The 14725-nt window shown below is 38.6% G+C and overlaps 1 long non-coding RNA gene across 1 annotated transcript in view; it reads left to right on the forward strand.

The window, feature by feature from the left end:
• LOC135968996 (uncharacterized) overlaps positions 1-14725 on the forward strand; it is a 199997-nt gene that overhangs the window by 83440 nt on the left and 101832 nt on the right. The gene's annotated exons all lie outside the window — the stretch shown is intronic.

Below are 14725 nucleotides of genomic sequence, written 5' to 3' on the forward strand. Positions count from 1 at the left end.
AATGAAAAGTCCTCTTTTCACCAAAGCTCAAATAGAATATAGAAGCAGCAGTAGGTGATATACAGAAGATTACATAGAAATACAGAAGTTATTTCTGGATAATTGGCAGCAGACGTTGTAGAGCACGTGGGAGGAAGAATCTCCATGGCAACTCAGTTTATAATGGCTCCATATTTAAACTAAATGTTGAGCTTTTATAATTCCAGAGTGAGGATTTTCTGCAATTTTTGATATTAATTTCTCTAACTCAGGAAAGCAAGCATTCCAGCAGAGGTCCACATAAGGCAAGAAGAGCACAAGATATGCAGAAAATAATTTACAGATCTTAAAGATTTTATTAAAAGGAGGAGAAATCCAGATCAAAAGAGACCAGAATTACTCGCTAAAGCTTTTTAGCAATTTCTAGTGGGATTAATTGGTTATTAATTGCAAATTCTATTGTATTGCATTTGTAGTTTCTTATATATGACTATGCTTGTGCCAAGTATATAATAAAATTGTACATAATCTATTATATCATTTATTCTCAATGAATACTTTTTCTTTTGATTTTGTAGAGTTTTATGTTATAGATGGATAAAACCCCATCTCATTCAAGATTCTGATGTCTGTGGAAGGCTCAGGTTGATAGCACCTTTTGCAGAATTCTTCCTTCCTTGCATTACCAAGTCAGAATAAACAGTGCTGTCCTTCCACTGCAAAAGTACATCAGGGATAGCCTTGTTCTCAGTGTTTATTTTGATCTGCTATCACTTGTTTGAAAATATTATAATAGGGATGGAATGTAGTAATGATCTTAATGCCCCATCCAATTCACTCCCCTATTCATTTCCCTTTAAGGACTGAACATATTGAAAATTGGCCATTGGTACCTCCTGGAATCCATTCCAATGCCATAAGCCACGGCCAGTAGCACCTACCTACTGGTAACCAATCATGTTATCCTTGTCCTACTAGTCATGCTATCCCCACTAATCAATTCTTAGTTAAGGATCCCAGAAAATGAAGTCTTTCTCTTGGTGTACAGTTTTAAACTTTTACTGCTCCTAAGGGTATTCATAGTTTAACAGGAGAACAAAGCCATTAGCCAAAGAAATGAAGACATCAACAAGCTGCTGAGGGTCTTTTCAGTCAACACAAATGAATATCACAGACATTTAGACAATTAAATACATGGCAATATTTTTCAACATCTGACCTGTTCTTATGCTTAATTTTCTATGAACCTATAAAGCAATATATTCTGAACTGGCACAAGAGAAAAAATTCTTAAAGTATTTTTAAAATATGGTTTGGCCTAGAATTTCCATTTCTGGCAATTCATCCTAAGTCATCCAAAATAGGAAAGGGTTTTTAGCAATGTTAATCAATGTGTCATTTTAATAGCTAAAATCAGAAATAATCTAAATGTCCAGCAACAGGAGAGTAATTAAGTAAATCATGATACATTCATTTATGATGAGAAAACATCATGAAATACTAATATTTGTGCTTTCTTTCCCGTAATCTGTCCTACATGACCCTTCTCCTAGTTAATCAGAGGCATTCAAAGGAAATTGGAATTGTTATGGTAAGAATGGAAAGAAAGAGGTAGTCTATATTCAGTCTTTTTAACTTCTAAAATAAGCCTTGATCATTACGAAGAATGGCTTTGGGGGAAAGTTGACTGATGGAGTTTATGCAACAACAATTGGCTAGAAAGAAAAGAGTAGGCAATCATGCCTGCCATCTCCATTCCTGGTTGGGAGAAAGAGGCCATGATCTTGGAGGGCAGATGCTGCATAACACTAGCAGAATGGGGAATGGATCTAGGGAGACCACAGGAAGAGAATCAGCATCAAGAGACAGGCTAACCCTGGCTATTCAAGGAAGCCCTTCTTGGGGCAGATACTGAGAACCCCAGTGAGCAGTTCCCACTTCTGTCATTGAGAGGCTCCCAGCAAAGGTTACCTGCAGATCTGTCAGTCATCTAGCAGGAGGACAACCACCTATGCCCTAAGCCTCTGAAGACCTCCAAACTACTCGATGTGGACTAATGCCTTTTGGGACAGTCAAGAGTCTTTTGACTCAGACTATATCAAACTGCATCTTCACAACAGCCTTTCCTACAAGGTGGATACTGGTATTGGTTTATATTACAGATGGGGAAACTGAGGAAAAAGGCATTCAGTAGTTTGTCTGTGATCACACAGCTAATAAATAGTGGATTCAGTATTCAAATCTAAGCATTATGATCCTGGAGCCTGTGATCCTGATGCTATGGTATGCTGCTTCCCATGGTCTGCCACTAAAAATAATGTTTCCCCCAAATTTGTAACTATATGCGTAGGAAGTTTGTGTTATGATCTTAAGTGACTCAATCAGAATTTAATACTGTAACTACAATGTGATCCACATTTTTAAAAAGACATCAAAATATTAATAATAGTTAACTATGGATGGTAGGAGGATTCTGAGTGATTTAAGATTCTTTTTATTTTTCTGCATTGCAAATTTTCTCTTTAGGGAGCATATATTACATTTAAATCCTGGGGTAAAAACTCACTTTCAGTGTTCCTTGAACTTCTCAAACACAAACATATAGACACACATTTTTTAGTTACGAACTCCAGTTCTTTGAAGAAATTGTATTATTGGGGCAACAATGAGAGATGCCACAAAGCATGTTTCTAACAAGAATAGTTCAAAAGTACTTTAATACACCACAGAAAAAGCGAGGAACAGCAGCAACAAGCTACATTTATCCTTTCAGACAATTACTTCGACAGGAGGAACAGGGGCACAGATGACAGAGATGAGGGCAGCACAAACTGTCACATCTGAGCAGCTCTGCCATTTTTCTACATTTTATAGCTTTCGAAGGTCTTCATATGCCAAAATTCCCAAGGAGAATCAAAGTAAGTTAGCACCAAATTTTTCATTTTCACTCTTCATATGATGTCTTTTGATAAATACATATGCTTAGTTTTCATGTGGTTAAATTTATCAATCATGTTCTCTATGGATTGCACTTTTTGTGTCTTGTTTAAGAAAACTTTTCATATTTTAAGTTCATGAAGATATCCACCTATGTTCTCTTCTAAAAAGCTTTACAGTTTGCCCTTTTACATATAGGTGTTTAATACCCTTGGGATTCATTTTTGTGTATAGTGTAACATGGGGTCCAATTCCACGATTTTCCATATAGATTACGAATGTCTCAGCACCATGCACTGAAACATCCGCCTTTTCTCCACTGATCTGCAATGCCACTTCTTTTGTATGGGCTCTCCTTTCTGTTCCAGTGATCTCTTTGCCTATAGCTATGCCAGTACACCAACAATTTAGTGTTGTAAATTTATAACAAGTCTTGAGATATGAAAGCAGCACTGAAATGTACAACGAAGTGCCAAATGCTGATAACTAACTAGAGAATTCACTTAGAACCTCCAGTATTGAAAAAAAAAAAAACCCAAACAAAAACAAAAAGAAAACTGGCAGACCTTTGTGCTTCATTGTTAGATTTTGCTTGCCTTGCATTTATTTATTTGTGGCCTCCATCATCATCATCCTACCCCACCACATAAATATGCAGCTATTATGAATTCGTAGATTTATCATGTACCAGGTCCGCTTAGATTAAAATAGGAGAAAAAAAAAATGAGAGGTCTAAAGAGAAACAGGATTCATGGGTAAAATAACAGGATGAAATTACTATGAGGGCTTCTATCTGACACTGTCCAAGGCAAGAGTGAGGGCATATCCAGCCTTCCTGGCAGCATTAACATCTCAAGGTCCAGAAATTTGATAGACTTGATGAGCCTAATTAAGGCATGTGGAAAAATTAGTTTATCACCCAGATTATGGAGACTGCCAAACCGCTCCCAAGGCTGGAATCTCTGAATTTGGCACTGGAGAAGATAAAATATCGCCTGGATCATCTTGTTGCTATTATTCATCAGGCAGCATTGTGTGCCCAGATTGTACTTAATGGAGCCTAGGATAGTCTATCCATTTAAAAAATGGACAGTCTAAGAAATTATTTTCTAAAAAACATGCACACTCACCTCCAAGTTGCATGAAAATAAGACTTGGCTGAAGAATGAAACAAGCAGCATCTTACAGACTCCGCTGTTGGTGTTATCCCTGGGTACATTTGACTTCCATGTGGTAACACCAAGGTCACTCCTAATTTCATCGTCTATGAATATTCACAACATTTTCTCATTTCAAAGTTTCCCCATACCTGCCTAAGAGGCATTGCATAACAGCAGCAGCAGGTAAATTAGATTCCTGGGGACTCACTCGGCAATGACCTAAGAAAAAGGAGGTCATGGATGAGCTCACTGTTTCTTGCTTAACTCTTGCCTTGGAATACATCAATATTTTCTTAGTCTTACTCTGGAGTATTTTCTCAAAAGAGTTCGTTTGGCCTTAAAAAAAATAGTTTCAAGTTTCATTTTTAAAACCAAATAGGGTAAGTCATTGTACATCCAAATGTACTCATCACAACTTGTCTTGTTCTTGATAAAACACTCATATATGAGGGAATTTGGTGTGGGTGATTCAGTTGTCAGACAGACTAGGAAGCATACTGATTCACTACTCTATAATGAACTGGCCTGGGCCTCTGTCCAGAAAATTTGCGCATACAGGTAATGCTCACAGCCCCAGATTATCCATCACTCTTACTATTTACCCAGCTAGCCCATCTGGTCTACAGAGAAAAGGATAAGAATATCTAACAAATGTTCAGGCAAAGTGATCATTTGGCTGCTCATTTTCATCATTTCCTTAAACCAACTTAGCAAGTCTCAAGCTTTGGTCAAAGTTTTCATTTTGAGGAAATACAAAAGCTTGTTATAAGGCAATAATAATAATAATAGTTTCTGTATGCCTAGATCCTTCCTTTTGGTCATTTTCCCATCCCCATGGATGTGTGCAGTTGACTTCCACATCTATAATTCTACTTATGACTTCTCCCTTGAGCTCCAGACATGAACTACAGCTATTTACATGATAACTCTATTTAGATATCAAATAAGCCTCTCTACTTTAAGAGGTTCAAAATCAAATATTTTCTTTTTCTGGCAAGTGCCTGCCACTCCTTTAGTTCTGTCTCTCAACAAAAACTTCAAGATCAAAAGGTCTAGGAGTCACTCTTGATTCTTTTTCTTCCTTATACCTCTTATCAGTAAGTTCTGGAGCCTCTTCTTCCAAAACATATCAGAAATCTTCCCATTCCCCTTCTTGGCTTCCATCTTAGCCCAAGTTAACATTTCTTGCTCAGATTATTAACAATAGGCACTTAATTTGCCATTGACCCACTCTTAAAATCCTTTAATATTCTTTCTATTATATTTTATTTAAAGCAGTCAGAATGATCTCTTTCAAGCATAAATCATATTACTTACATGTTCCTTCTTTTCCTTCTCTCCTCTTTTTTTCTTATCTTTTCTTTTTCTTTTTTTTTTTTTTTTTAAGACAGACTCTCACTGTGTTGCCCAGGCTGGGGTGCTATGGCGCGATCTCGGCTCACTGCAACCTCCATCTGCTGGGTTCAAGCAATTCTCCTGCCTCAGCTTCCTGAGTAGCTGGGATTACAGGCACGTGCCACCACGCCCAGCTAATTTTTGTATTTTTAGTAGAGATGGGGTTTCACCACGTTGGTCAGGCTGGTTTCGAACTCCTGACCTTGTGATCTGCCTACCTCAGCATCCCAAAGTGCTGAGATTATAGGCATGAGACACTGCACCCAGCCTTTCTTTCCTTTTTTCTTTCTTTTTTTTTTTTTTTTAATAGAGACAGGGTCTTGCTCTATCATGCAGACTATAATGCAATGGCGGGATCATAGCTCACTGCAGCCTCAAAGGCTGGGCTCGAGTCTCCTCTTTCAGCCTTTCAAGTAGCTGGGACTACAGGCATGTACCACCACACCCAGATAATTTTGTTTTGTTTGTAGATATGGAGTCTCTCTATGTTGCACAGGCTGATCTCAAACTCCTTGCCTCAAGTGAGCCTCAAAGTGCTGGGATTACAGGCATGAGCCACTGTGCCCAGTCCCTCCTCTCCTATTAAAACATTCCAGTGGCTTCCAATCACAATTAGAATATAATCCAAAGTTCTTCTTACTCTGATTGGCTAGATCTCCCATCAACTAACCCCCACTTTCCTCTCTATACACATCACATACCCATCTCATATCCTCTCCTTCCCACTCACTATACTCCAACCACAGCAGTTTTCTCTCTGTTCCTTAAATACCCTAAGCTCGCCCTCACTTCCGTGCCTTTGCTCTTGCTGTTCTCTCTGGCTGGGAATGTTCTTCCTCCAGACCACACGATTAGCTTCCTATCATTCAGCTTTTATCGCACGTGGCATCTTCTGAGAAAGACCTTCTGTAAATCCTTGTTCAGGTCAGGATCCAAGGAAAGCAGAACCTTTCTAAGTATATAGAACAGAGGGAATTTAATATGGGTGCTAAGTCATACATGGGATGGATAAGCTTCAAAGTCAAATGAGGCAGGACAACACTGATATTTACAGCAGCAGGAAAACTAAAGGAAAAGTGTTATTACTAGATCCCATGAGCTAGGGTCACCAGGTGAAATCTGGGAGAAGCTTTAGACCTATCCAGCAGAAGCAAGACCCACAGGAGAAACACAACCACTACCAAGAATCCAATGAGCACAGGAAGGGTGAGAAAAATACCCTACCTTCTCCCTCCCTTCCATTCTCCAATCTCCCACCAGTGCCTCCACTAGCTAAACCCACTTGGAACCAGCTAATGTAGGAGCTCTGGAAAACATCCCACCACACCTACATACCCTGACCATATAGTTTACAACAGGTAATAGAAAAGATAGCTCTCAGGGCAAACAGCCCAGGACCAGTATACCATCCATTTCACCTTTCCATCTCCTCTCTCCAAGTCAATGTTAATAATATAATTCTGTTTAGCTATTTTCATAGCACTCATTATTATCTCAATATATCTTTATTACTTGTCTATTCATCTTCCCAAATTAGAATATAAGCACCATGGTTTTTGTCTGTATCTTTAGCACCTTGAACAGTACATGCAGGGCACTCAATAAATATTTATTGAAAATATATTGAATGAGTCATTACTATGTACCAAACATTGTACTAAGCGTTTTATATAAATTATCTCACAGAATCCTTATAACAATCTCCTGACTGTTTTAACTATGAGGAATCTAGAGATTAGTGGGGTACTACGAAGCACTATGCCTTGGAAGGGTTCCAGTACCCAGCAGGCTGTCAATGATATAAACTAAAAAGAAGAAATAACCCACCTACATATAGAATCCATCAAGGTGACATTTTGCCAATTAAAAATTCAGTTCTGCTATTAATGAGTATCTTATTCAACACCTTCACTGTGCAGTGTTGGATAAAGTAGTTGACATTTGCCCATCACTTTCACCTCTTCCAAAGAGGGAGAGAAAGGAAACACATCTGAATTATTTTTAATTTCTACCAGGTACCAAAACACCTGACCTTCATTACTAATCCTCAGACAACAAAAAGCTTATTCCAAGACTTTCAACAATACCTTCATTCTAAGCTGGACACTGGACAATGTAAAATACCATGTCTTATTGCGATCCATTAACAGACAGTTTATTTTATTTTTTTGGTGTTGTGTTTATTATTTTTATTTTTTATTTTAGTTTTTGTGGGGACATAGTAGGTGTATGTATTTATAGGGTACACTGGCTGTTCTGATACAGGCATGCAACGCATGATAATCACATCCTGGAAAATGAAGTCCCCCTTCCCTCAAGCATTCATCTTTTGTGTTACAAACAATTCAATTTTACTCTTTTAGTTAGGATCAGGAAAAATAACGAATGAGTACTATGTTTAATACGTGGGTGATGATGAAATAATCTATACAACAAACCCCCAGGACACAAGTTAACCTAGTAACAAACCTGCACTTGTACTCCTGAACTTAAAATAAAAGTTAAAATAAATAAATAAATAAAAATAAAGAGGCCAGGGGCAGTGGCTCACGCCTGTAATCCCAGCACTTTTGGAGGCCAAGGCGGGTGGATCACAAGGTCAAGAGATCGAGACCATCCTGGCTAGCATTATGAAACCCCGTCTCAACTAAAAATAGAAAAATTAGCTGGGCCTGGTGGCGCACACCTGTAGTCCCAGCTGCTCGGGAGGCTGAGGCAGGAGAATCACTTGAACCCGGGAGGTAGAGGTTGCAGTGAGCTGAGATCGCACTGCTGTACTCCAGCCTGGCAACAGAGTGAGTCTCCGTGAAATAAATAAATAAATATATATATATATAAAAAATAAAATAAAACCACCAGGATTATTTAAAAAATGAAAGAAAATGTGGTACTTATACACAATAGAGTACTACTCAACAGGCATTTTAAATCTCATTCTAGGTGTTAGTTGTCTCTTGGTTAAATATGCTTATCTAAGAAATGGCAGACATCTAAGTTCCATCCACATGGCTTCATATGGAATGAAACAGGAATTATAAGGCCACATTAAATTTTGGGCCAAGTGTTTTACTCATGGAATCTGGCCATGGAGCATCTGTCCTTTGAAATTAGAAAGAAAGAAAGAAGGAAGGAAGGGAGGGAGGGAGGGAGGGAGGGAGGGAGGGAGGGAGGGAGAGAAATAACGAACGAACCTACGGAGTAGGGAGGCTCTGCTTGTGGAAACACCAACTCCCTTATCCTAACTGATCTCCATGTTGGTACCTGCTGTGTGTGAATCATGGCTACCCAGGCTTCCTCAGGGGAGAAGCCAAGGTTCTGTCTTTAGCTTCTGAAGCAGCTTTTCATCTTGTAAGAATGTGAGCTGTTCATTTTGCAACACAAGCAAGCAGGGACAGTTTCAGACCTTGCTCCATTAAACCATGACTTAGAAAAGATAATTACATTTCCAAAGATATAGATATACAAATGTACCATCGTGGTGGCTTTTAAACCCAAATCTAGTTTAGGCTGGTTTATTTTAAAGCCACAGAATTTTATCAGGCTTTACATTAAATCAATAAAGAAAGTTTGGACCAAAGTTTGGAGAGCTTTGGATGTAGTCAATGGATTCCTCGGAAACCTACGCGGTGCCCTGAAATTGCTCTGAAATTGGCTTGGGATTTCTGCCATGCTCAGTGAAGTGATAAGAGTTTCAGCCAAGCTCCCCAACTTATATCCATCACTGATTGTACTCCACAGGGTCATATAGGAAAAAAGTATGATTTTCTCTTGGAATGTGCTATTTCCAGGTCCTGTTATTGGTCTTCCAGGTGAACTCTTACAGGACATGAGATCCTATGTGTTAGTTTTAGCAATTTATCTTCTAGCCTATTTCAGCTATTTAAAGTGGTTTATAGACATGTGCATAGTAAAGCCATATAAGGAAAATTAACTGCAAAAAAATCAAGGTGAATATACTGTGGTTTATAGAAACAGGGCAATACTCTACAGCCATTAAAAATGATGACGCAGCCCTCTATATTTTGGTATAGAATATACTCCAAGTTTCCTAATTCAGTCAGGAGAACAATTTGCAGAACATAATGCTATAATTTGGTTTACAGAAAGAAAGTGAAAAATACATATAGACTACCTTTGAAAGGATATACAAGAAATGCTTAACAGTGACTGTCTCTGGGGAAGAAAATTGGAGACAGATTGCACACCCTTTTAGTTGTCTTTTTAACTACATGCATTTGTTACTAAGAAAATAAATACATAAATATATACAAATTAGTCTCTTCCAGGCTGGGCATGGTGGCTTATGCCTGTAATCCCAGCACTTTGGGAGGCAGAGTTGGGAGGATAGCTTAATCCAAGGAGTTCCAGCCTGGGCAACATGGCAAGACCCCATCTCTAATAAGAAAAAAATTAAGTCTCTTCCAGTTCAAGGCAAGGTAAATAAAACCCTTGCCATTGACACTGTTGTTGCCCCACTCAGATCTTTAACAGGCCAGTGTGCCCATATGTGCTATGACTACTGGCTGCTGAAGGCTCACAGTTGACCCCTCTGGTTTCCCTTGCCTCAAGGTGGGATTAACTGTGATGCAACACAGTTTCCAGAGTTCACGTTGAGATCAGGTGGAAGCCAGTCTTCAGCTGACCCACCCTTGCTGAGTTCTTTTCCCCTGCACTTTCACGCCCCTTCTCCTAAGAGCATTCTCAATAAACCACTTAAAAAAGAACTCTCATCTTAAGCTCTGGTTCTAGGGAATCTGGTCAAAAACCGTATTATAGAGATAAAGGTAAAGGTTTACAAAATATTAAGACCCTAAAATCAAATATATGCTGTCTCCACACTATAGTCAAAAATAATTCTTTCTTAAGGTAAAAAAGTCTCCCATCCTTAAAAACCTTTTGGAGAAAACCTAGAAGAAATAGATAAATTTGTGGAAACATAATCTCACAAAATTGAACCAGGAAGAAATTGAAACCCTGACAGACCAATAACAAATTCCAAAATTGAATCAATAATAAAAACCCTACCATTCATAAGAAGCCCTGATCTAGACAGATTTACAGACAAATTCTACCAGACATACAATGAAGAACTAGCTAGAACCAATCCTACTGAAATTATTCCAAAAAATTGAGGAGGAGGGAGGCTTTTCTAACTTATTCTATCTGTCAAAATATGGCAGAGACACAATAAAGAAAGAAAATTTCAGGCCAGTATCGCTAATGAACACAGATGCAAATATCCTCAACAAAATACTAACAAACCGAATCCAGCAGTACGTAAAGAAGTCAATTTACCATCATTAAGCAGGCAGTGTTCCTGGGATGCAAGGTTGGTTCAACATATGTAAATCAATAAATGTGATCCACCACGTAAGCAGAGTTATAAACAAAAACCACATAATCATCTCAATATATGCAGAAAAAGGCTTTTGATAAACTTTAACATTCCTTCAGGTTAAAAACCATCAATAAATTAGGCATCGAAGGAACATACTTCAATATAATAAGAGCCATCTATGACAAACCCACAGCCAACATCGAACTGAACAGGCAAAAGCTGAAAGCAGTCCCCTTGAGAACTGGAGTAAGACAAGGAAGCCCACTGTCACCACTCTTATTCAGCCTAGTATTGGGTGTCCTAGCCAGAGCAATCAGGCAAGAGAAAGAAATAAAGGGCATCCAAATAGGAAAAGAGGAAGTCAAATTTATCTGTCTTCACAGATGATAGAATTCTATACCTAGAAACCCCTACAGACTCCACCAAAAACCTCCTAAAACTGACAAATGACTTTAGTAAAGTTTCAGGATATAATATCAATGTACAAAAGTCAGTGGCATTTCTAGACACTACCAATAAAGTTCAAGCTGCGAGCCAAATTAAGAATTCAATCCTATTTACAACAGCCACAGACACAAAAACACCTAGGAATACGTGTAACCAAGGAGGTGAAAGATCTGTACAAGGAGAACTACAAAACACTGCTAAAAGAAATCATAGATGATACAAACAAATGAAAAAACTTTCTATGCTTATGGACTGGAAGAATGAATATCTTTAAATGGCCATACTGCCGAAAGCATTCTACAGATTTAACATTATTCCTATCAAACTATTCTAAAATTCATATGGAACCAAAGAAGAGCCCCAAATAGCCAAAGCAATCCTGAGCAAAAGGAACAAAGCCAGAGGCATCACATTACCCAATTTCAGACTGTACTACAAGGCTATAATAACCAAAACAGCCATTGTACTGGTACAAAAACAGATACATAGACCAATGAAACAGGATAGAGAACCCACACATAAAGCTCTACATCTACAACCATGTAATCTTCAACAAAGTCAATGATAACAAGCAATGGGAAAATGACTTCCTATTCAATAAATGGTGCTGGGATAACTGGCTAACCATTTGCAGGAGATTGAAACTGGACCCCTTTCTTTCACTATACACAAATATCAACTCAAGATGGATTAAAGACTTAAACAAAAAACCTAAAACTATAAAAGCCCTAGAAGAAAACCTAGGAAATACCATTCTGGACATAGGGTTTGGCAAAAATTTCATGACAAAGGCTCCAAAAGCAATTGAAACAAAAACAACAATTGACAAATAGGACCTAACTGAACTAAAGAGCTTCTTCACAGCAAAAGAAACTATCAACAGAGTAAACAGACAACTTACAGAATGAGGGAAAGTATTTGCAAACTATGGATCCAACAAAGGTCTAATATCCAGAATCTACAGGAAACAAACACATTAACAAGTGCTGTGGACCCTGGTGGACTGAACGAAGGAGGTTTTTCCACAGGAATAAAGACAAAGACAAAAGACTATGTTTGAAGAAGGGGTCAGGGGGCTCCTTGCTTCTAGTGAGCAAGGGCCCTGAGCTTCTAGAGCCCTTCGTATTTATTGAGTAAAAGAGACAGGGAGAAAGAGGGTGGAGAGGGTGGTTGTTGGTCAGCTGCTTGATTTAGTGCAGACCTGCAAGGCTGCTTTCTTAGAGCAGTAGGCTCCAGATGTTCCAGTAGATAACCTCAAGGTAGATAACCTCAAAGTTATCTACTGGAACAGGGAGTGATTGCCCTCAGCATACCTTCTGGTGGCAGGTGAAGATGTGAGTTTGCCCACATCCTGCATTCATAATCAACAGTTTTCTGTTGGATCATATAGCCTCCAGTGGAATGCTGAGTTGGTCACGACCCTCAGCCTTTTGGCTCCCAACAAATAAGCAAAAAACAAACAACCCCATTAAAATATGAGCAAAGGACATGAACAGACACTTCTCAGAAAATATTATGCACCCACTAAGTTCCCAGCACTGTGCTGTACTCTGGGAAGAAAAAACAATGGTGAATAGAAATATATTAAATTCCTGCTCGCATGGATTTTATCTTCTAAAGACAGAAGCAGAAGAGCCAACAAAGCACAGGACTAAATGTAAGTGCAGTGAAACAGAGACACATTCAAACATGAAGGCCTATAATAGATAGTTTAACTTAGACCAGGGGGTTAGGAAATTCTTTCTCTGAAGAAGGCTTGATTGACTCAAGATCTGAAGGTTGAGTAGGCTTTTCCTATGCAAAAGGGAGGAAAGGGAGTTCCAAACAGAAGGTACATGTGAGACTGCCCCACGAAGAAGTCTGGTATAGTGGGGGCATTCTTTTGACATTTGAGTGGCATTTGAACCACTCTGGCTGAAATGTGGGTGGAGTTTGGTGGAAGAGGCTGGTGTAAGCAAGAGTCAAACAATGTACCGTGTTTCCTAAGACCAACAGGAAGCTCCTGAAGGGTTTTTCAGCAAGTGGATGACACAATTAGACTTCCATTTGACAAGATTACTTGGCGTCTGAGGGACAGTTGGTTGTACGGGACCCCCAGGGAATAAGGGAAGGCCAGTGGGCAGGAAGTTGAGGATAGGTGTTGCAATAATCCAGATGAGACATGATAGCCGTTTTGCCTATAGTGACAATAAGATGGAAGGAAGGGGGTATATTTGATGTTGTTGATTACCACAGAGCCAAAGCAAGTGTCCTCAAAGGCAAAGGGGCATGTGCCAAGCACACAGTTCTCCAATAAACTGGTTTCAACAGGGTCTAAAGTTTAGATAATCTGAAAACTAGATTGGTAATACTTCACAAATGTCTCTCATAATTGAGCTTTTGAGAGGGCCTAGAATTTAGATTGAAATTATTAACAGGAACTGGGATATTATGTCCACAGACCCAATGGCTACATATATAGTTTCCTCTGGAGCTAGAGGTATAGTTAGAAATTAACATCCTCCTGTAAAAGTCAAAGATCCTGCTCTATATAATTGCATATATTTATATAGGTATAAATTTATGGGTATATATGTTTAAGCTAATAATCAGCAACCCTATACAGTTATTCATAAATGTGAGGACAGAGCTTCCCAGTTAATTGAGGGGTTTTTTGTGTGTGTCTTTGTAAAGTGCTCAGGTTAAAAACAACATTTTCAGGTGCTGTGACAGGGTGTCATCTATGTCAGGTAGAATCATTGGCATTCACTATCAAAGAGAATTTGCCAAAGAAATCTACCTCTTGAACAATACTATCCAGACAAGAATTATTCTTGTTCGGGTATGACTCAGTTTATATGGGTGAGAAGTTTTATAGCTAACTAGCTTTTTTTTTTATAAGGTACATTTTATGTGGAATACTAGCATGATAAATTGGTAAGACCATAGATTTAAAAGGGCAAGTTTGTGGATTCATTTCCTGTGTGGGCCAACTAGCTCCAAATCAGAATCATAGGATTTACAGCTTGAAGGAATTTCAGAGGTAATCTCGTGCAAACACAAAATTTTAGAAACCAGAAACATGAGACACAAGGGGATGACTTCTCCAAGGTCGCCAAGCGGTCTAGTGACAGAGTTGTTTTCAAAATATACTAAACACCAGGTCACTTGACTCTGAAGAACATTATACAACTATATTCTTGCATAAATACAAGTCACTTCTCTTATTCTGTTGAGCCAACTGACAGATGTTTTATGTTTATGGTTTGCAGGTATGGAAAATCAGACTAAGTTAGGAAAAAGAAGAGGGTTTTTACTGGAAATACACTAGGTGGGTCACAGATTCAAAGGAAGGTAGGAGCAATCAACCCCAGGCAAGTACTGCAACCAGGGCATCATAAGAGATCTCAGTAGTAGAGGCCCCAGAATTGGGTCTCTAGAAATTACCATTGGCCTTTCCATTTTTAAGTCTCAGACTAAAAATAAAATT

The sequence above is a fragment of the Macaca fascicularis genome, chromosome 20 (genome assembly GCF_037993035.2).
Source record: "Macaca fascicularis isolate 582-1 chromosome 20, T2T-MFA8v1.1".
Lineage (NCBI taxonomy): Eukaryota > Metazoa > Chordata > Mammalia > Primates > Cercopithecidae > Macaca > Macaca fascicularis.